Source organism: Megachile rotundata, chromosome 10 (genome assembly GCF_050947335.1).
Source record: "Megachile rotundata isolate GNS110a chromosome 10, iyMegRotu1, whole genome shotgun sequence".
NCBI lineage: Eukaryota > Metazoa > Arthropoda > Insecta > Hymenoptera > Megachilidae > Megachile > Megachile rotundata.
In genome coordinates, this window is record NC_134992.1 from 4,051,757 (window position 1) to 4,074,269 (window position 22,513).

The 22,513-nt window shown below is 32.8% G+C and overlaps 1 protein-coding gene across 2 annotated transcripts in view; it reads left to right on the top strand.

Moving 5' to 3' along the window:
- The window catches only part of LOC100877207 (neural cell adhesion molecule 1), a 349,161-nt gene that overhangs the window by 104,064 nt on the left and 222,584 nt on the right, over nucleotides 1-22,513 (top strand). Inside the window, exon 2 of one of the 2 annotated variants that reach the window (XM_076536766.1) lies at nucleotides 4,562-4,658. The exons of the other annotated variant lie outside the window; for it this stretch is intronic. The gene's annotated coding sequence lies outside the window, so the exon portion shown is untranslated. The remainder of the gene's footprint in view (nucleotides 1-4,561; nucleotides 4,659-22,513) is intronic. 2 annotated transcript variants of the gene reach the window in all.

Sequence of the window (22,513 nt, forward strand, 5' to 3'; positions counted from 1 at the left end):
GAATTTGGACGTTTCAAATTTTATGCTAAATGTGGTTGTTAATTTTGAAAGTGGCTTAAATTTATTCTTGGTAAAAAGACATATAACGTTCACTTATCAATTTCCATTATTTTGATAAGAATTGTAGATTTAACTCTCCTGAATACTTTCAAGGAGAGTGACTGATATTCTGAATATATGTATATTTTTGATTTCACTGAAACGCAAACTCTTAAATATTGCGATTTAATCATACATGTATGAATTTAGACCAATTTTAAAACAAGCGACTATAGGTACTGTATGTTAAACAACCCGCGAGTTGACGCATAGTAGAGTGATACAGGTGTCTGTCTGAATTACGGAAGGATTACGGCCTTAATTGGTCAGGATAGGAAAATGGACACCTAGATTCACATGTATTTTCGGTGGTAGGAACTAATGGCTCAAGTGGTCACGCACACGAATTAGGTCGAAAGCGATGACAGTCAGTAAACGTTTCAAAAGTGAGACAGATAGTGTAAATTGCATGATGCAGTCATTATTATACTTATACTTATTAGTATACGTATTATTATACTTATTTGTCAATATGTTATGCTAGAAGTGTTCAAAGTGGCGATCGAGTGGCTTCTTTTACTCTAGGTTGACCTCCTACGCGCGAACTCGTAAGTTGTCTACATAAATGCACGCAGCTGCAATGTTTATTTAGAAAATAATAAGTATATGGGGTGCAATAATTACTGTTTGATGTCAATTTTGGAAAATCAGATGTGAAAATTTGAGAATATTCAAGTGTGCAAATTTATAAATCTCTACATTTCTAAATATCCGATTTACAAATTTTTAATATTTCAAGTTTACAAATTGCAGAATTTTGTAGATTCCTAAATTTGCCACATCTTAAATATCGCAATTTTGGAATTTTCAAATTTGTAATTTTTCTAATTCTTAAATTTGTAAATCCACAAGTTCCTAAGTTCTCTTTACAAAAATCTAAATATTTAAATTTATTATTTTACGAACTTTGAATTTTTAAATTTAAATTCTCTGAAATTTTTTGGTGTTCAAACTTTCTAATTCAAAAATTCCAAAATTTACAAATGTTCAATTTTTAAATCTTTGTACTTACCAATTTTCAACTGTTCAATTTCTAAACGTTGGTATTTCCAAAATTTCAAATGTTCAATTTTTAAATATCTGTATTTATAAATTTTCAAATGTTCAATTCGCAAATTTACAAATTTTCAAATGTTCAATTCGCAAATTTACAAATTTTCAAATGTTCAGTTCGCAAATTTATAAATTTTTAAATTTCCAGTCTCTAAAATTCCTGCGTTCATATTTCCAAATATCTGAATCCTCAAGTTCTTCAATTTTTTAATCTCAAAAATGTTAAATGTTTTAATTTTCGAATTTCCAAATATTAAATCTTCAAATCAGTGAATTTTTAAATTGTTAGACGTTTTAGTTTCCAAATTTTCAAATCTCAGCTATGACAAAACATTCATTCAGACTTCTCGATATATTTTTATATTTCTGAGTTTATAATTTTTTATATTTCGAAATTGGCCAATGAAAGACTAACCAATAACTGTGTTTCGTTTCCCAACACCGCCATTTTCCCTAGGGAAGTATGCCATGCGCGCCAATGTACATACTAAAAAAGTTCATTCGTATGTTCGTTCTTCCTGGTTTTATTGCCGAGTTACGATTGTTTTTGCTTTGTATACATGTATTGATTTTTTGCTGAATCTCTTTTATTCGAGAGGTTTAATTTGGAAGTTAAACACAAAGATTCAGACAAAAACTTTAACTATTTTAGTTTTGAATACCAATCTCTGAGCTGTAGATTTTTTCGATTCAACAAAAAACAATGGGATAAAAAAATCGGATAAAATAAAGTGAAAACAAAACATTCTATAAAGAATAGAATAAAATAACCAATGTTTCACGTTATGATCGTTATTCTGAGGGTAGTTTTTAGATTACCGTATTTTAAACTAATGTATTTCAATACACGAAATTTAATACGTTATTGAATAGAAATATGTTCTCTCAAAAAATATTAAAAACAGATGTAGAATTTTAGCTGAAAAATATTTTCTACACTTCTAGAATTTTTATTTTTATGCAACTTTTAACGAATTGGTTATTACGAATATAAGTCATAACTTTTTGAATTATATACGAAAACTGTATGCAAAAACGTATGAAATAAAATAAAATGTATTTTACATTTAAATTATTATTTTGAAAGAAATTGCAAATGCCCAATATTTCATATATAAAAATAATAGAAATTAAAATTCTATACGTAAAAATTCCTTTTGACGAGAAAATTATTTTTGGGCAAAAGAAATGAAATATTCGTAATATATTTAATTAAATAAAAAAAGACGTTTTCATCTGTATTACAGTACTTTGTCCATTACTCTAGATGTATTTTAATGCTACCTTTATTTGAGTATCACTCTAACCTAACTTTTTTGAATGCCGAATTTGTTCGAAACGTTATCGTTTTATAACTTAATGAAAATAAAATAAATAATTAGTTTAGTGATAATACACGACAGACACTTTTGAAGCTTAGAAAGAACTTGATGTTATGTCAAATATCTTTGCTTGATGTCTCGTATTATGGATAAGCAAGAAAATTTCGTGGTATAACAGGATTTATTCAGAAATAAAAATAAAATGGATTGTAGGTGTTGAATTTATTCCCGTTTTATTGCATAAGACCATTTCACGACATAATACACTTTTTATATAGGGATATCTCGTATATTGTGCAATTTATGTGAAACAGATCAGTAAGTGTTTCTTATGAGTTTTTATCGAAGTCATTGAGGACGTAATATGCAATTTTTAATAAATATTTACAGCGGTGTAACATATTAAAATTGTTGTCTTTTAATGTGAATTTTATTCGCTACTAACAACATGTAATTCACAAAATTTTGGTTATGTTTATTTACACAGGGTGACCCAATTTTTTGCCTCTAAGCTTTACATTCTATTTATTGATTATTTTTCATCAACATTTATATTTTATTTATAAAAATTTATAAAGGATGTTATATCAATATAGAGTTTCATTATTAAAAAGTTGTAACAAAAATACGAAATGACAACGAACTGCTTTGTTGCTCGATATCACGCACGGGTGTTCCAGTTTTATCCGTACAACTTTACTAGAATATTCTATAAATAAAAATAAGAAAAAAACGTTAACATAAACATAGGCTCTTGGGTACATGAATAAATGTTTTAAAAATAAAAGTACATAATTATTCGCATAGAGTATTTAATTAGAAAAACGTCCATTATCGTTTCTATTCCTCTTAATCTCTTAATAAAACATTTAAGAGACTTTGTTTATATAACATTTTTTTAGCATTTAGCATAAACAATTTCTAAAATTAAAACCTAACGATTTTAAAAGATTTAATAATTGAAAATTTCTAAATACTTTTATATCTTATAATTTAAAACGTTTCTGAAATTAAGAACTAATGATTTTGTAAATTTTAATGGTTATAAATTTTTAAACTTGTAAATTTCTGATTTTTAAGTTTCTAAAATTGAAAATTTCTAAATTTGAATATTTGTAATTCAAAAAGTTTCTAAAATTGTAACTTTATCTTTTAATAAAGTCTTTAAAACCTTATGTTAATATAACAATTTCTTATTCTTACATATAGGATATATTAGTAAAGTTTGATTATAAAAAATTAGATTATGCAGTATGTGCATTCTTATATTGATAATTTTAATACAAAGGCTCCGTAACTGGTTGATCTACTTTAGTTCAGCGAATTTTTTGTTTCTTAAAGAGCACCTATTAGCGATAGATTAATGTATGACTCTTATGAAAAGTTTATGAAGGTTTCCGTAAAATATTAGGCAACTTGTAGAAAACTTTAAAACAGTCGAATCACGAGTCGTTGATCAAGCTAATTGTTAAAAGTGTTCGCAAATATGTTGGGTACCTGGAGTATGCAGAAAGTTTGGATCATGCTAACACTGATTGGCTTCTACGATGTCAGCACAGTAACGATCAATGTAAACGATGCTATTTCAAACTATTATTCAGCAGTTTCGAAACTTTATCAATTAACGATGTTAAGTTTAAAATTAAATCTCGATCCGTTATTCAATCTTCGCTCGAATGTTTTTCTTTAAAATCTTGAACATGGTTAACTTCGATTAAATCGTAGCAATTAATTAACATTGATAGATATTTTGAACATTTCTATATTTGAAAAGGAATGTATGCAAAATTTATTAACTACGATAACTTTATCAACAGTTGAAATTATTATTATTCGTGTTAGTTTAAAAACATAGTTGTGCTTATATACATAAGAAAAAGTCTACATAAAAATATATGATAAGCTATTTTTACTGTAATTTTCATTAGTATTATTATAAAATATTGAAAACTATTTTTAAAGGAACTTGCAAAGTGGAATTTTCAAATACATCTTAATCCTTGTCTTTTTTTTGTATATTATTAAACAATTGTAATTTAGATACACTAATGGCAAAGTAAATAATAAAAACTTGTTTATTTTTGCAGGTATGTATTAGCGGCACGGTCATTTATGGTTTACCTGGACGAAGTTATGCGACACGTATTGATCTGACTCCGCCGTTCTTCAATATCTTATAGAACGGTATAGTGAAATTAATTTACGTTATAAAGTTTCATTGATCCTAATAAATAATAATAAATTATTATTAGATTTATTCATAAATAACAGTGAAGCTGTCTGCAAAGTGAAATGTATATTATTATATTTCATTGCCAGTACGTAACTTAATACATTATAAACGTTATTTTCAACCATCATTGCTTTAGTGATTCATTGAATACGAAATTCAATGTTTACAATTTAATTTGAATATAATTTACTGACTTCGTTGACGTAAGAAAAAGAAATATAGAAAAACCTACTTATTCGATTTCGAGATTCTTAGACTCTCTGGACGTCAAAAGTGATCATAATTCTAAGGTATTTCTGTAATGGATTTTTATTGTTTCACACTATCCTTTTGTGTAATAATTTGCTAGAAATATAAAACGTTATTAAATTAAATAATACGTTCAGAAGTTGTAAAAGAAATTTACACTAGCTTTCCACTTTACATTTAAAACTTTGTTTTCAGAATTTGCTCTTTACTTGATCAACTATAGTAATCTATTTGATCAAACATAATAGCACATTTGTTAATCGAGTGGTACGAACTATTTTATTTTAAATTAATGAAGAATTAACAGTAACCATGACATTATTATCTACTGCTTGCGTAATTTCATTAAAGCCCAGTAATCTTATCTAGAGATCATTTGAAATATCCTGTGCTTGTCGATGAAATACTTCCTTTCTAACATGACTTCTCATATTTAATCGTTTCGCTGCGGTTCTTATATGAGAACCAATTGGAAAACCTTGATGGGTAATGTTATTTAATACTTATATTGATATTCTCTAAAAAACATCGATTGTATTGCAGTTGAGGATTAATTTGACGTTTAACGCAGAAACGGTATACGTACACATTTTGTCATTAATTTTCGATTTTACGTTGCAAGGTATTGATGGCGCCAAATTACTTGAATGATTCGACATTTTAGTATTTCACGATTCTCGTAAATGAATTCAATGTAGGTTCATTAACGCTATTTCTACCACGATTTTGTATACACCTATTTCGACCTATTTCACACCTTTTCGTTTGAATGCAAGTAATTACCAAACTGTTGGGATTTCAAATTATCAGTTAAATGTAGATAATTTAAGGAATCTATTTAGTGATACATTAATGTGTTTTATATAGCGGTGTACACTAAAATGCAACATGACAAGGATAAGCGAATATCGAAGTTATGCCGCTTCTCCTGTGTTTTCCGTTACAACTAATCTGATTATAATTGATATGATGTAGCAAAATGCTGTTGATATTTATATGTAAAATAGTTTAAAGTTAGGCACTGTCATGAAATCCTTAAGGTGCCAAAAGACACCGCATGGTAGAAGCAACATAATTTAACAACTATTGTATGAAAAGTAAAAAAATTAATTGTGGAGAAATGATTCAATTTCTTTTTTCATGAAGAAGTTTTAAGTTTTAATCCTAAAATTATTAATTTTCTTTCTGTTTTAATCATATATTTATCTATATCTATTATACATAATAACAAGCTTATACATATACTAAAATATTATCAATACATATGTGTTGATAATATAATCTTATACCATAAGAGTCCCGTTGATTTTGACATTGGACATGGAATGCTCAAAGAAAGCTGTATGAAGAATGTCAGCACTGAATTCCATGACGTCATTCAGTAGTATCCTAAAAAAATATTGAAATAAACGTTAAATATTAACTTAGTCCGATTCATTATCAAATAATGAATAAATTTATTTATACCTGTGATCAGTTTCTTCCGCATTTGGAAAACAACGAACGTCTATTTTATATCAACAAAATGTGTATCGATCCTTCTTTGTCATTTTATGAAGGGAAGGGAACGAAAGAAGTTCATGGACCACAATTCACCTGGCTTCACTGATCATAAAATACAAAAAGATAGGAAGACGTAATTTCTTGCGCGATGGAACTTCATTAATATTTAATACGAGCTGAGTGAAAGTACCAATTCCCGGGTAACGTAATTTCTTATGATGTATAGCATACCATGTGCTCCACGTTCGTAATGGGGATCACTATTAATTGCAATATTCGTTTCTACCTGTGGTGTATTTGATTTGAAAGTTTTTACCATTTGTCGTGCTCGTCAAAGCAATGATACGTGTGATAAATTCAATGGGAAGTACAATTTTATGTTTTTATTTGCATATGACGAAATATTTGATTCAATAAGCAATGTAGCGTGAAGTGCAGTCGAGCGAAGTGCGTTTACCTTTCGGGATAGTACAGGAATTTGCAAAAATATATTTTTAAATTTGAAAGTTTTGCAATAATCAACCTTCGAAGTTCGCAAATTATCAATTATTTAAATTAACATTAATCTTTAAATTATTTTGGATTTATGTATAGAAATGATTTTTTATTTGTGTACAATAGCATTAAAATTGAAAAGCTTGTAAATTTGAAACTTTGTAATATGGATTATAAAAATATTTAATACAATAAAAATTTATGTTTCGAATTCGTTTTCTCTGTTTCCGTATATCAATTCACTATTATAAAGTTAATAAAAACAGTAAAACGTTTCAAACGCTTCTCATTTCACCTGTATTTTTTTAAATTTTTTGTGTTTTAATACTTCAACGCCTAAAATAAGCGATAACGTAATAGTCAAATAAAAACAATAGTAAAAAAAATATCCACTGGGATCATTTTTTACCTTATGTGACATTTCATAAGATTTAATCTTCACTGTTATAATCTCGTATTTTTGTTCCGTGATGTTCGCTTATATCAAAAGAAACTTTATTATGACGTAAAATATACTTGCAGTCAGTATAAAAACTTTTAAAAAGTTTTGTTCTATGACATCATATTAATGCATCATTTTTATATCTCTTTTATATCTTGTTGCTTTTATGCAGCATCTTATCATTTTTATACATCATACAATTTACATTAAAAATTTTTAATTAATGAGTTGCTATAATTTTCTACAAGCGTATAACAGTTTTACCTGTAAATTCGTTTTCTGTTCGTTAACTATAATTTTGTTTAGGTGCAAAACAGGTTTCATTAGGTAGAACATGTTCAGCACAAGCTGTAAATGTTTATATCATGAATTGTTCAGAATTATGCATCTTAATTTATTGCAGATATTTGTGACGATTCACTTTAGGGGATCACGTATTCTAACTAAAATTTGTGGAGTTAACGTAATATTCTGCGTTCATTAGCTGTGTTTTCTCCAAATGCATTAAATTGACAATAGCCTTCGCTGTGGAACGTCCTGATTAAAATTCATAGTATGCATCTTAAATCAGAAACAGTACATGAATTTTAATGATATCCATTGTATGTTTTAACTAGCTATCATCCATGTTGTATTAAAAATATTAATGAGATTGTTGCAGAAAATCTCTGTTATTTATAACAGATATCGCTATTATTTATCACATTTATGTGAATGTTACCTTTATGACCATTTTATCAAAGTCTCCGAAATAGGATTTTATTACGCTTTTTACGATCTGGAAATTATTGAAGCCTTCTACCGTTTCAACTATTTTAATATAAATGAAAAATATAAAACTCTTAGCGGCAAATCATAATAACCGTGAAAGAAGTTTTATAGCAGTTTTGATAATATGAAGTTTGAAAGCATTTGGAAATTTTAATATCGTATAAAACTGGAAGTTTTATAAATTCGGTAAATAATATAAACCATAAGTAGTTACTGTAATATTAGATCTTAGAAGCCTTAATTCTATAATTACAAATATTAAATTTAATAATAATAATCCTACATTGCACAAGATAAAACAACTGAAATTTTTATATCAATTTGATGGAACATATTAAACATCAAATAACATTTTTCAATTAATCTTAATTTTATGAAATAAAGTATATCCAAAAAATTATTACAAAAATCTATTATTGAACGTGGTAATGCATACAATTCTAATTTTCACATCATAATAAATAAATTATGAATCCAAAAGTTAAAATTTGATATGCTAAGACTGTGACTATAGTGGATTTCCTGACGAATCAATCTGACGAATTCTTCTTCTGAATTTTTCATTTCTGCACCACTGTAATCGCAATGCGATAAAAACAAAAACAATAAAGTAATTTCTATGTAAAAATTAGTATAAATCAGTCTCTGATACTCCTATTATATTCCGATACTTCAAATCATTTTATCGAATACTATCTGATTATACAAAAAAGTTAAAAAAAACAATGGTGTTTCAAAAAGAAGTTGGACCCTTTTATATGCACTAAATTAAAACGTAAAAAGAGCGTGGAGGAGATGATATTAAAAAGTCAAAAAGTCAAACGAAATGTTAAACTGTGTTTTTTGTTTGATACTAAAGCTTTCAAGGGATCTGTACAACGGAGACCGAAGCCAGTTACTCGCGTCACCGCTGTCCACGTTAACGCCCGTTCCCTTTCTGTCTCTCTCTCGGATTTCACTCGATACAATTTTCCCTCGCTTATCACCGAAACTCGCAGTTTTTCTCTGCAACGAAATTCTGCTCACGGATACGGTGTGCAATCGTAAACATACCGAACATTCGACGAAGCGCCACGTTTATCGCGGTGCTCGGGATTCCAGAAGTTGAGAATGTTTAGAATTCTGAAACGGAGCGTGATCTCTGCTATTCGACCGCATTCTTCGTCTCACGTGACGGCTAGGAAACTTCAGGAGTACCACTTTTCCGGAGGGTCATTCTTTACTGGCAAACGTTTTATTGTCGTATCGGAGGAGATTAGAAGACGCCTTGTACTATATGCTTCAAGTAAATGGCTCTTCAGTTCGTTGGAACTGAGTTTTCATGAAGATTCGCCAGTTCCTGAAATACTGAAGAGACAAATGTAGGGTATTCTGTATGTAGGGTGTTTTCAAAATATTACAACCGAAAGGAAGGAGAATTTTCATGAAAAAATAGAGAAAAAATATTTTGTTTAGAAAAAACTGAGTTGGAATGGTTTCGAAGTATTCATAAAAAAATTTGTTCACGGTACGTAAAATGATAAATGCAACTTTTCATTTTCTTTTTAATGTTATCTTGTAAGTGCAAAGTTAAAATTTAATTAAATCTAGTTTACCTTTTAATTATCTATATTTTAAGACCATTAAATTTGTTAAATTCAATTAAATATCAGATTTAGTAATGTTTCACACCACCTTATTCATTACATGAAATGGTTAAACACTTTTTCCTATATTTTCACAATTACTAGTGTGAAAAATATGTCAAAAACATTGTTTGTATTCAACGAAAGATTACAACAAGCAATATCAATTATTTTAAAAATTTTATGCAAAATATACAATAATTACCCTTTAAATATACTCTTATCGGTCATTTTTATTTAATCATTAAAAACGATAAAAATCGTAAATTTTATGATGTTTGTAGCTGACGAAGTATTAATACAAATTAACTAATTTTTTATTGAAATAAACAATCTACTTATTAGTATTGTACATTATCAATATTTAATTTTTGTTTAATTTCACTTAAGTCCATTTATTTAAACTTGAACTACTTCAGAAAACTGCTTTAGTTTTTACTTATTATTTAGTACTAACTTTTATTTAATAATTAATGATAAACATATTTAAATTTTATTATTCAATAACACATTTTACTAAAAATTAATTAACAAATCGTTGCAAAAAATATTCATAAGCAATTCAGTTTATACTGTTACGCAACAGTACACTGTAAACACAAAAGAGAATTTAATGGTAAATACAGTTCGAAACTTCAAAACACGTTTATTAGCTACCAACATCTGGCAAAATTTCATGGATATGGAAGAGCCTTCAAGTCGATCGTATGTTAATTTTCGAACGATACGTCAATACAAGCGTCGATGCGTATTAATTAACTGACATGGCTAATTGTTTGGAAAGCAGGTTCGACTGAATTAATCGATAAACTGGCTTTAATTCACGTTTACACTTCTTTGCAAATGTTGCAGCATTGCGTACCAATTATTGCGAATGCATTGAAACCGGATAGAAATTTTTTCGAAATTATAAAGAAGAAATAACGTGGAAAATATTTGACGAGATTTAATATCCTTTTGTTTTAAAAGCTATTGTTTCAGTATAATCGAATTTTGAAATATTGAAATATCTTTGGACACGTGAAAAATTCTGTTTTATAACTTTTTGCAAAATTGTTATTTCTAACTGATGCAATGTACATATGACGATATTTAATACAACACATTGTAACAATTATTATTAATTTTTAACGGCCACACTGAGGTATGAAACGTTACCAGGCAATTTAGCTTCAATTTCACCCACTTCATATCCTGAAAGTCCGAACAAATAACAAACTTTTTTTGAAATCCCAGTGTTTTTACTATTTTTCCTCTCAAACAACTATGTCCCAAGAGTGTTCAACTAAAATTTTAACCTTTTACATTAAAATCGAAAAAATGTTGAATTTTTCTGTAAAACCGTCAGTTTTTCAATTTCTCCAACATTTAAATTTACTGAAATCAGCTGCGAAATATGTTATAAGTACTTTTACAGATCATTTTTTTTTTAAGTTAAAATAATGAATAGTTTTTTAATACGAAACATTTTTAATTGGGATCTTAAACCTCTCAGTGTACCGGGTATGTTATTCTGATGAAAGGTAACCATTAAGAGTTAATAACAATTAATACAATTATTTTTTTTTTAATTCAGGTTTTACGTCGCATCTACTTTCAGGTCATTAGCGACGATTATTAAAATTGTAAATGTCCAATTAGTTAAGTTGCTACTGTTAATTTTTGATGTAGTACTAGTGATGTGCAGAACTTTATTTCCTTCGATATTCAAAAATTATTTATTACTAATAAGCAGTATTAATACATCTGCAAATTTTAGTATTAATACATTATTATCAGGAATAAAGAATTGTAGTAACAGAAATAACAATAAATATTATATTACAGTTAGATTTTAACCAGTGAAGTATATTTGATGACTATATCCGTCATAGAGATCTGGCAGAATTTTGTGTCATTACGACTATATCCGTCATGCGTAAAATTTTGTTACAATTTGATATTTACATTGTAATTTTGGCAAAAACTAAATTATATTTGTAAATTGTAATATGTTTAAAATGTTTAGAGGTCAACAGGAAATGAAATAAACAAGTAAAAAGTGTAGATGATTTGAGATGGATTCATAAATTCTTGAGAGCTAATTCGGCATCGCTTGATTATCGCGACACACACTGGTGCGCGCTTTGTAAAAACATCGCCACAGTTAACTGGTTAAATACTACAATAGTTATCGCAACTTCTTGTAACATTTTCATTTACGTTATTGAAATGTACAGTATACATAGTGATCAAATTAGATGATTGATTATATACAATGTGCAGTAATGACTGAAAGAATAATATAAAAAAAGAACCACTTGTGATAGACACGTCCCAGTTCTAGCAAAATTACGTAAGCGCATACCTTTCCACTTCTATTTACAAGCGAATTCAAGGTAATCGAGAAACGATTGACTGACTCCTTCCCATAGCCTTGAACTTAGTATTCTATACCTTCGATCTAACGTTCACATCTACAGTTCATTGTACCGTACAAGAGTAAATACAGTCAAGAGCAAATTTGAATTCCTTGGAGAAAATGCGATAAATAGGCATGAGTTTCATTTCTTTAGATTTTTGGAAATTTGAAAATTTAAGATGGTGGGTTCTGAATTTTTGAATTTTAGAATTATGGAATTTTGGGATTTTGGAATTTTAGAATTTAGCAATTTCACAATTTTGGAATTGTGGAATTTTTGGAATTTGACAATTTTGTAATTGAGGAATTTTGAAATTTGGGAATTTGACAATTTTGGAATTGTGAAATTGTGGATTTGTAGAATTATGGAATTGTGGAATTTTTGAATTATGAATTTGTAGAGTTATGGAATTGTGGAATTTTTAAATTTTGGAATTTTGGGATTTAAAAATTTTGGAATTCAGGAATCTAGAGGTTTCCGAAATCTTAGAATTAAGAAATTTGTAAATCATGAAATTTGGCAATTATTATGATATGGGGATTTGAGCAGTTTTTTGCGCCGCCTCCGAAAAGGTTGAAATGTATTTAATATACTACCTAACGAGTAAATAGGTTTCATTCATATCTGTGACGTAATTGTATGATTAAATGAAATAGAAATTATTTTATACTTTTTAGTGCATTTCGAAGTCGGTGTATTTTTTTTCTTAAAATTATTTTATTTCACGCTTTTTAGTGGAATGGGGAGAATTGTATAGGATACTGTGAGACAGTTCTTCCGGGCTTTTTTTTTGTCTGGGTAAATGCCATGAGCATAATTAAGTAAAAGACAACATGGATATTCGTTTTTCAATTTTTTTTGCAACAATAATCCTTTGCAACTAAAAAATGAAAAAATTTTTGGTAATGGTACCAATGGAGAGTCAGACTCTACAAGATGGGAAAGGTTTTGTTCCTACGATCGGACCACCCACCTAGGAAAAAACCGGCGAACATGCATAGAAAAAAAAATAAGGGACAATCTTTCAGGCACAAGTACAAACTAATTACATCATGATTGAGGGTGCTTCATCCATTTGTTCTTTGTTAACTTTCTTTGCAAAAATTTACTGCGCATGTGTATCTCTTACGGTTTAAAACTGCGCAAGGGTCAAAGTATCCGTAAAATAATAGCAGATCCTGCGCAACAAATTTTCTAACAAATTAAATTCATGCATTTTTAGAACGATACGGAGACTGTACCAAGCAATGGGAATAATACACCAACGTCAACGTGAACTCATCTTGCTGTATAAGTCGCGTGTCAGAGCGGTAAAGCCTAGTTAGTGTTTTGGTACAGTGTATTGTAATTGCCCTTTCTTGTCTTTCCCGTGCATAGCACGGGGCGTTCCACTAATATTAATAACAATAGTTTTTCGCTAATATCTCGAAAACAAAAGCTTTCCGTCAATTATGCAAGAGGAAAAAGATGTCCAGAACCACGCCCCTAACAACATATTTGAAGGACATTAAAATCGTTCGAAGTTGATTTCAAAAGGTAATAACAATTTTTCGCTAATATCTCGAAAACAAAAGCTTTCCGCGAAATTTGTATATGAACAAAATTGTTCAGAATCATGTCCGTGATAAGATATTAAAAGCGCACTAAAATCGAGAAAAGTGTTAAGGTTAAGGTGGAATGCAAAGACGTGATGAGAACGATCCGAACAGTAGCGTGGACTTTATTAGAATAGTTATAAAAAGTGAATAACGCAACTTCCTCCTCGGTATTACGCGAAGTCAGTTGCCACAAGCATGCAACTGCATATAAACAAAAGAGATAGAGGCTTGCCAATATTCAATATAAACTAACACTCCCTCTCAAGCCTCTGAACGCCATACTTTAACGTTTACATCTTCTTTACATTTGCGCTTTCTTAAGCCTAAATTTCTAATACATAACGTATGAGTCGAATTCGGGAGACCTTTCGTCAGCACGTCAGCTGGCATTTGCTTCGAAGGCATGTACTTTAAGTTTACGAGGTTTTTCTCGACAGCTTCTCGCACGAAGTGGTGTTTTACATCTATGTGCTTAGTCCTAGAATGAAAAACGGGGTTTTTAGCTAACTCTTGAGATCCCTGGTTGTCGTTGAAAATGGTTATTGGACTTATATCCGATCCCGTTGTTTCACTCATGAAGCGCTGAACATGTATCGCTTCCTTCACGCAATCGGCGAGAGCCATGTACTCCGATTCAGTCGACGACAAAGCGACAGTTTGTTGCTTTCTTGATTCCCAGCTCGTAGCTGCATTTGCAAGAATGAAGGCGTAGCCGGTGTACGATTTTCTATCCTTTATACAACCGGCCCAATCGGCATCCACACATCCGTATAATGGGTGATTGCTGCGCGTATACATTAGACCGTGATCCAACGTTCCTTTCAAATAACGCAGAATCCTCTTCGCAGCGATCCAGTGCTCCTTTCCGAATTTGTTATTGAACTGGCTCAGGGAGTTCACAGCGTACGAGATGTCTGGCCTTGTGCAGACTGAAAGATACATAAGGCACCCTATTAGTTCGCGAAAAGGACAATCTGCCTCACTTAGAGGTTCGTTCGGTTTGTCCAGCTTCCTGGATACGTCCACTGGGGTCGAGACTGGGTTGCAGTCTTCCATGCTGAATTTACGCAAGATGCTTCTTGCATACCCCTCTTGACAAATGAACATCCCCTCCTCGTCTTGGGTAAATTCTAGGCCAAGACAGCAACTAATCTTGCCTAAATCTCTCAACGCAAACCTCCGCCTCAAGTTTTCCTTAACTTCTTCGATCCAATTCAATTCGTTGGAGGCTATTATTAAGTCGTCTACATAGGTTGCGATGAGTAGTAACTTATCGTCGCGTTTCGCGGTGTAAACGCTTGTGTCGCCGCTGAGAGGCTGCAATCCCAATTCCTGCAGGTCCTGGCGAAGTTTAATGTGCCACTGCCGACCAGCCTGCTTAAGACCGTACAACGCTTTCTTCAGTCTGCATACCTTATTTCCGGACTGTAGTCTCTTCAGCATCTCTCTAGCCGCGTCTCGAAGTGCCAAGTCTCCGCACTCTTGAATTATCTCGGGCAGCAATCTTTCTAACAAATCGGGAACGTCCATGTATATTTCCTCGTCGATACTGCCGTTCAGATATGCGGTTGTAACGTCCAGCTGATGCACTTCCATTCCGTATTGTACCGCTAGAGCAGACACCATCCTTATGGAATTCATTCTCGCGACGGGTGCGAAAGTCTCGCGAAAATCTACTCCGGGCTTCTGGCTGAAGCCTCTGGCCACCAGGCGAGCCTTTCGTCTTTCAATGCAACCATCAGGTTTGAATTTATTTCGTAGGACAATTCTACAGCTGATTGTGCTCTTCGCCTGAGGTCGGTCGACCACGTCCCACGTTTCATTTTTAACGTGACTGAGGAATTCGTCTTTTATCGCTTCTCGCCACTTCGAAGCATCGGGTCCTTCAAGAGCTGCATTAAATGGCGTCTCAGCAATACACCCGTACTCCGGTGTGTCGCCAGTTTCAGCGAAGCTGGTCGTATTCTCTTCGACATTCTCGCTTCTTGGTTGAGCTGGAGCCTTACGAGGTCTCCCTGGGAGACCAATACGAATGATCCGGGGTCTTCCAGGCCCCCTTCGCGCAGGAACACTTGGTTCACCAGGCTCCTCCATTTCGCCTTGAACTATCTCAATTTGCTCTTGATCTGCCCGAATTCGCTCTTGACCTACATTAAAATTAGAATCGTTTAATTCGACATATGTCCAATTTTCAAAATCTGAACCTTCGCTTGGTTGATACCAAATCTTATCATCTATAAAATCGTTGAATTTCATTCCCGACGCACGGTTCTCGAGAAAAATTATGTCTCTGGTCGCTTCGACTTTTCGCTCGGACGGAAACCAAACACGGTACGCTTTCGCCGTTTCAGAATATCCTATAAAAATGCATTCGCGGTCACGCGGTTCAAATTTCCCCTTGTTCGGGTTCTTATTTAGCGCAATTGCCTTGCATCCGAAACTGCGCAGGTGATTCAACCTAGGTACACGACCGGTCCAAAGTTCGAAAGGAGTTTTCCCATTTATCGCGCTCGATGGACACCTATTTCGCACGTAATTCGCTGTCGCGATTGCTTCGGCCCAAAATCCCTGAGATATGTTCGAATCGATCATTAAACATCTAGCCGCTTCGCATAGCGTTCGATTTTTACGCTCGGCAACTCCGTTTTGTTCCGGAGTGTGTGGCACGGTTAGTCGTCGCTTAATTCCTTGCTCCGAAAGAAAAACATCAAATTCGCGATTACAATATTCTTTTCCGTTGTCCGATTGAATATTCTTTATCTTTTCGCCCGTTTGTTTTTCAACTAAAGCCTTGTATGCCTTAAAAGCACCGAACAATTCGTCCTTTGATCTCAGGAATCGTACCTCGCACCAACGGCTATAATCATCGATGAATGTCGCAAAATATCGAGCGCCCCCGATCGAATGAGTCCGCATTGGCCCGCATATATCGGTATGAACAATCTCTAACAATTTTGTCGCTCGCTGCGACTCGCTTGAAAAAGGTAATTTAGTAATTCTTCCCTTTAAGCACGTTTCGCACGGATTAATAGATTCACCGTTTCCCGATTCGATTTTTAAAATACCGCGCGCTGCCATTGATTTTAAATATTTCTCGTTTAAATGTCCGAGTCTAGAATGCCATAACCTTAAACTGTTTCCGCCCTTTCGATCGCTTACGCTTCCGGCCGTTTCCGCGATTTCCGACGTAAAATACAATCCGTCTTTTCTTTTCGCGGACATTACAAGGTTATTTTTGCTATCTCGAATCACAGCGCCCTCACTATTAAATAATACGCTATACCCTTTATCGGCAATTTTACTTACAGAAAGCAAATTCGTTCTCAATTCGGTCACATAAAGAACGTCCTTTAAATTTACATTTGTTCCGCCATCTTTGTTTTGAAGGGTTATCCGCAGCTCTCCCGCTCCGTCTATCGACGTGGTCGCGTTGCTCGCCAAGTTCAGTCGTCGCTGCCGCGTCTCCGTCCATCTGTCAAATTTTTCGGGATCACCGCACACGTGAGATGTCGAACCGCTGTCAAGACACCATATGTTTGCGCTCGTAGCGCAATTAGCGCTTGCGACGCTCGCCCGCTCCTCGCACGAAAAAAATGAAACTTCTTCCGCTTTACCGGCAGTTTGTTCAGTCGGTAATCGTTTCGCGCGACACTGGGATGCTTTGTGTCCAGCCTTTCGACATTTATAACAAATGAACTTCTGTTTTCTTTGTTTGTCTTCAATCACTGTCTCCCTCTGTTTTGGAGACTCCTTACTAGGTGGGTGATGTTACCGAACAAACATGGCTTCCTGCGATTTCTCTTTCTATGTCGCTCTCCTCGCGTCGAACTCCTCGAGTATTTTTATTTTCAGCGCTTCCGACTCAAGGAGATCGTCCCTCGACTCGATTGCACACCTAAAATTTTCATAACTAGACGGCAAGCTGTACAATAACATGATCGCTAGGAGATCCCTATTTACGTCTACCTCCATTTCCTGCAATTTATCGACCGTATCGAAAAATTGCCGAATGTGTTCGCGCATATCGTCGCCTTCCGCCATTTTGTAAAGCATGAGACGCTTTAACAGCGTGGTTTTTCTCGCGGGTCCTTGTGATTGATAAATTTCATGTAATTTTAGCCAAACCTCGCGAGATGTTGTGCAACTCTTCACTTGCTTCAATTCCGTTGGACTGATAGCCAAAATGAGCTCCGAATGCGCCTTTCTGTCTGAGGCGTCCCACGTTGCCGCCGCTGCTGCCGAGACGTTGTCTCCTTCCGCGACCTCGGGTTTTCTTCTCGTACCTTCCACGTACTCCCACAGGTCATTTTTGATTAGCACGGCACGCACTTGTAACTTCCAAGTGTCGAAATTGTCCTTTGATAATAGCTCGATTCTCGTCCATCCCTGACCACTCATCTTGTCTTCGTTTCGAAACTATGCCGGTTAGTGCACACTCGCGTAAACTCGAAATATTCACACAGAACTATTTCACGAATCTTAACGCGTAATATCTTATTCGAAACCGCGCTCTGGGCCCATAACCTGTTAAGGTTAAGGTGGAATGCAAAGACGTGATGAGAACGATCCGAACAGTAGCGTGGACTTTATTAGAATAGTTATAAAAAGTGAATAACGCAACTTCCTCCTCGGTATTACGCGAAGTCAGTTGGCACAAGCATGCAACTGCATATAAACAAAAGAGATAGAGGCTTGCCAATATTCAATATAAACTAACAAAAAGTTTATTTCAAAAGTTGCCGGTTTTTTTGCAATAACAATATTTTGCAATTAAAAAATATAAAATTTCTTGATAATGGTACCAATGGGAAGTAAGAACCTACCAGATGCAAAAGGTTTCATTCCGATCGGTCCATCCAGCTAGGCGCAATCGGCGAACATACATAGAAAAAAAAAAATATACTGATCGAATTGAGTAACCTCCTCCTTTTTCGAAGTCGGTTAAAAACTTAAAAATTGTCAAGTGTGGCATACGTATCTTTATTGCGAAGACATCCTGCGTTTTATTCGACCGTACCGTAAAACATTCAGCAAACTAAAATTTACTACTACATATAATCATCGCGTTAACGCATGGTTATTCTAATGAACTTTTCTCACACGAAATATTATCGTTAATTTTTCGCGGTTAACAGCTTAATATTTGTGTCCCGTGTTAAATGAAAGAAAAAGAAATATAAAAAAAAAAAACACAAAATAGAAACGTTGCGCGAGAGAATTATGTATTTGAGACGGAACAACCGTGACTAATTGCGAACTGTCAAACTCATTTTTCGCGGCGAAACTCGCAAATGTTCCTCGCCGTGAATGAACCTGTAATACCTCGCGTGGCCCGGGGGTAGGCAGAGGTAAGGTTGGCAGAAAATGGTAAGGACCATCCTGGGAACGCTTCGTCATCTCTAACTCCTCGTGGTCCTCCAGTTCCGTTAAATCCCATGGCTTCCCAACTCTCGACCCCTTGGAACTACCCTTGCTCGTAGTTATCTCGGACCCTTCGAGCGCGATCAGACACTTCGTGCTGGCGTTGGCTGACATTTTAGTCGAAAAAAGAGAGAGCACAGAAAAAAGTAGAGGAGAAACGGCAAACTGGGAAAGACTAAGTTTGAAGATTAAAAATTTCACGAGTTGATAAGGAAATTTTTTACCGTCGTCGCTTCTCCATGGAGAAACAGAAGTTTCTTGGCGTATCGTGCACTGTTGAATTAAATTGAAATTGCCCAGCTATCTGTGCATAATTAACTTTTATTTCTTTTAATCATTCTGCAGTGCTTGCTTTACAGCTGTTTGTGTCGTGACCGATATTATCCTCAAGACTTTTACTGCTATGAAGTTTGTAGTTCGATAGATTGTTCCGTTATGTAAGCGTTTTTGGGTGTTTAGCTAATTTTACTAATAATGCAAAATGAATTTTTAGATAAAAGGAGTCACCTCTCATTTAAATGATGTCAAAGTATTTCAAGGTTATTTTAGGGAGTAGTTCTGGTAGTTTTATTCAGTGAAAATCGTTCGTTTAATAATTAGAAACAGAGTTTAGACAAAAATATATAATTTTTTATTTAACTGTACTTAATTTGTACCTAACGCTTTGTATAAATTTTAACGCTTCATACAAATTTTAATTCAATTTAATTAGTGTAGGTTCCCCCATTTTCGGGACCTACACTAACTGTGAGACGCCCTGCAGATCTATTATTTACTTAAGTACTTTGAAAAAGTTTGAAATTTTGAAAATACCATTTTTATGAATATTTTGTAAATGTATGCATGATCCACGAGTTTTTCAAAAATTTTATTCCAAACTTTTCATTTGATTTATTCAAATAACACAGTCTTTTAAAGATATACTGGGTATCAGTTACTATTAGTAACATTATACAATAACAAGAAGGTGTACACAGGTTTCAAGGACACAATTCGTGTCCAATTCTTATGAAACATTTAATAATTTCGAAGATTTTAGGAAAATGAAAATTAATTTTAAGTTACTGACTTTTGTATTAAACAGACACCTGCATAATTTAATCTTGTCAGCTCTAATGGTTCCATGAATTAACTATTATGCCCAACTTTACGATTCACCTAGCTCGTAGACTAATGATCTTAGACAGGTACTTTCGTGATTATGTGGCAAGTAATAATAGAACTCACAAGATGAAGGTGCTTTTCATTCACAATTCTTTTATTCCATTTACAATAACGTGACGCAAAAGGTATGTGAAGAAATTCACATTTTTTAACCTGTGTCATGACGCTTTAATGACAAGGTTTGGACCGAATTCAACCCAAGTTGTAAGCGATTGCTCTCACTCTATATCTTTTAATGATCCATTTAGAAATCTTATTTAATAGCATTTTTTTCTAATGTTGATGTTCATATCATTCGGTCACCAGACTTAAGAGCTAACGATGTTAGGTTAGCGTATATTTTAACGGTGTTTATGTTTTATGTTCTTCCAATCCAGTAAGAAATCGTCCACGTTACTATTCTTTTCTATTGTTTAAAGCCGACTGATTTATTTCGTCATTAATCCCTTGGCCTATATCATTGAGTTAGTCTAGTGACGCACGTTACAGTTCAAATATGACGAAACTAAATCGTGTTTGTAAAATATCCTGCTTTTATAGATATTTGATAGAGGTTAGATCATTTTATACATTTTTCTTAGAATATCGACATTTTTTCTTTTTGTATTTGTTGCATACAAAATAATATGAAATTTCTCTAAATTACGTTTAATTAATTATTATGTCATTCTATTTTCTAATTTTATACTCAGGTGCTTAGAGAAACTGTATATCGGTATTTTTACGTAGATACCTAACCTGTTTCAAGAACGTCGGGGCGCTAAATCGAGTTACATTGTACGTGACTGCAGATGGTGTGGGTAACTCTAATAACATAAGACGTTCTTTGCATAAGCAATTACTGCTACGACAGTAATTAAAAAATAATTGAAACTTGTACCAATCACTATCAATCGAATATCAAATTAAATAACTTGATGTCGACGTATGATCGATATTATTTTCTATGATCTCCATATGATTTCTATATTACTTCTATATTATGTTCATATTATTTGTATATTATTTGAAATATACTTCATTACGTTACGAACTAAGATATGTATTACAATTACTTACTTTTTAGAACTTTGTTTTTTGTCCTCTTTTAAGAATGCCTTTGCTTGCATTCCAACATACTAAAAATCTGTGATCATCTTATCAAAAATTAGTAGGAAATAGAAATTAAGTTCTGCCTTTTACGTAATATGAGTTACATAAATGTATACAAAATTTATCTTGAGCTTCAAAGCGTTTACTTATTATTTTTGTTAAAACAATTTAAGCTAATAATAATTTAGAAGATGACATTGAATGTATTTCTTTCGAAATCTGCAATCGTTTTGTGAGACTTAATAGAAGAAATTGCATCATACTAGTTTCAGTCGTAAATGCATACAAAATTTTCTCCGACTATAATTCAATCATTAACCCTTATCTTACTGGTTTTGATAAATACGCAAAAATCTTCAGTATTATAAGAATAACATTTTTGTTTTAAACATATATTACAAATATATGAGCTTCAAATAATTATTTATATGTTTTTAATGTTTGATATTTTTTTAAACAATCTTCAATATGGAGAAATGCACATTTTCTCTTGCACATTTTACCGAAGTATAGTGTTGCTTTTCTTTCTCCTGGCAACTTACGATTAGAACATACTAAGCAAACGTTATGCTTTTAGCATCAAGTTGTAAGATATGTAGTTTTCCATCTAATCTATCCTCGTTGTCTATCGATAATGGCGTTCTATATCGTGTAGTTTCACTTTCTCCAAAATTAGAACTCCGACAGGTTCCAACATTGTCACCTCCCACGTGACAAGCGACCACAGCGCCAAAGTAATGTTGTCACATGAGAAATGACTTACGACCGATAACGGTTAATACACGCTTAGCTGAAACCTAACCTTACTTAACATAACCTTGCGGCACGAAGCACCGAAATATTTGACTAGTACTTATCTTAGGTATGAAAACATATGCGAATAATATAAACACGTCATGCTTCTGTTTATAATGTTGTATACTGTCTAACATTTGCTTACAAGCATTAAATTTATTCGAGAAGCATGATTGTAAAAATGTATGCCAAAATAAACTTATTTGGCAATTGAAATAAAATAAAAAAATTTTAATTTAAAAAGTTGGT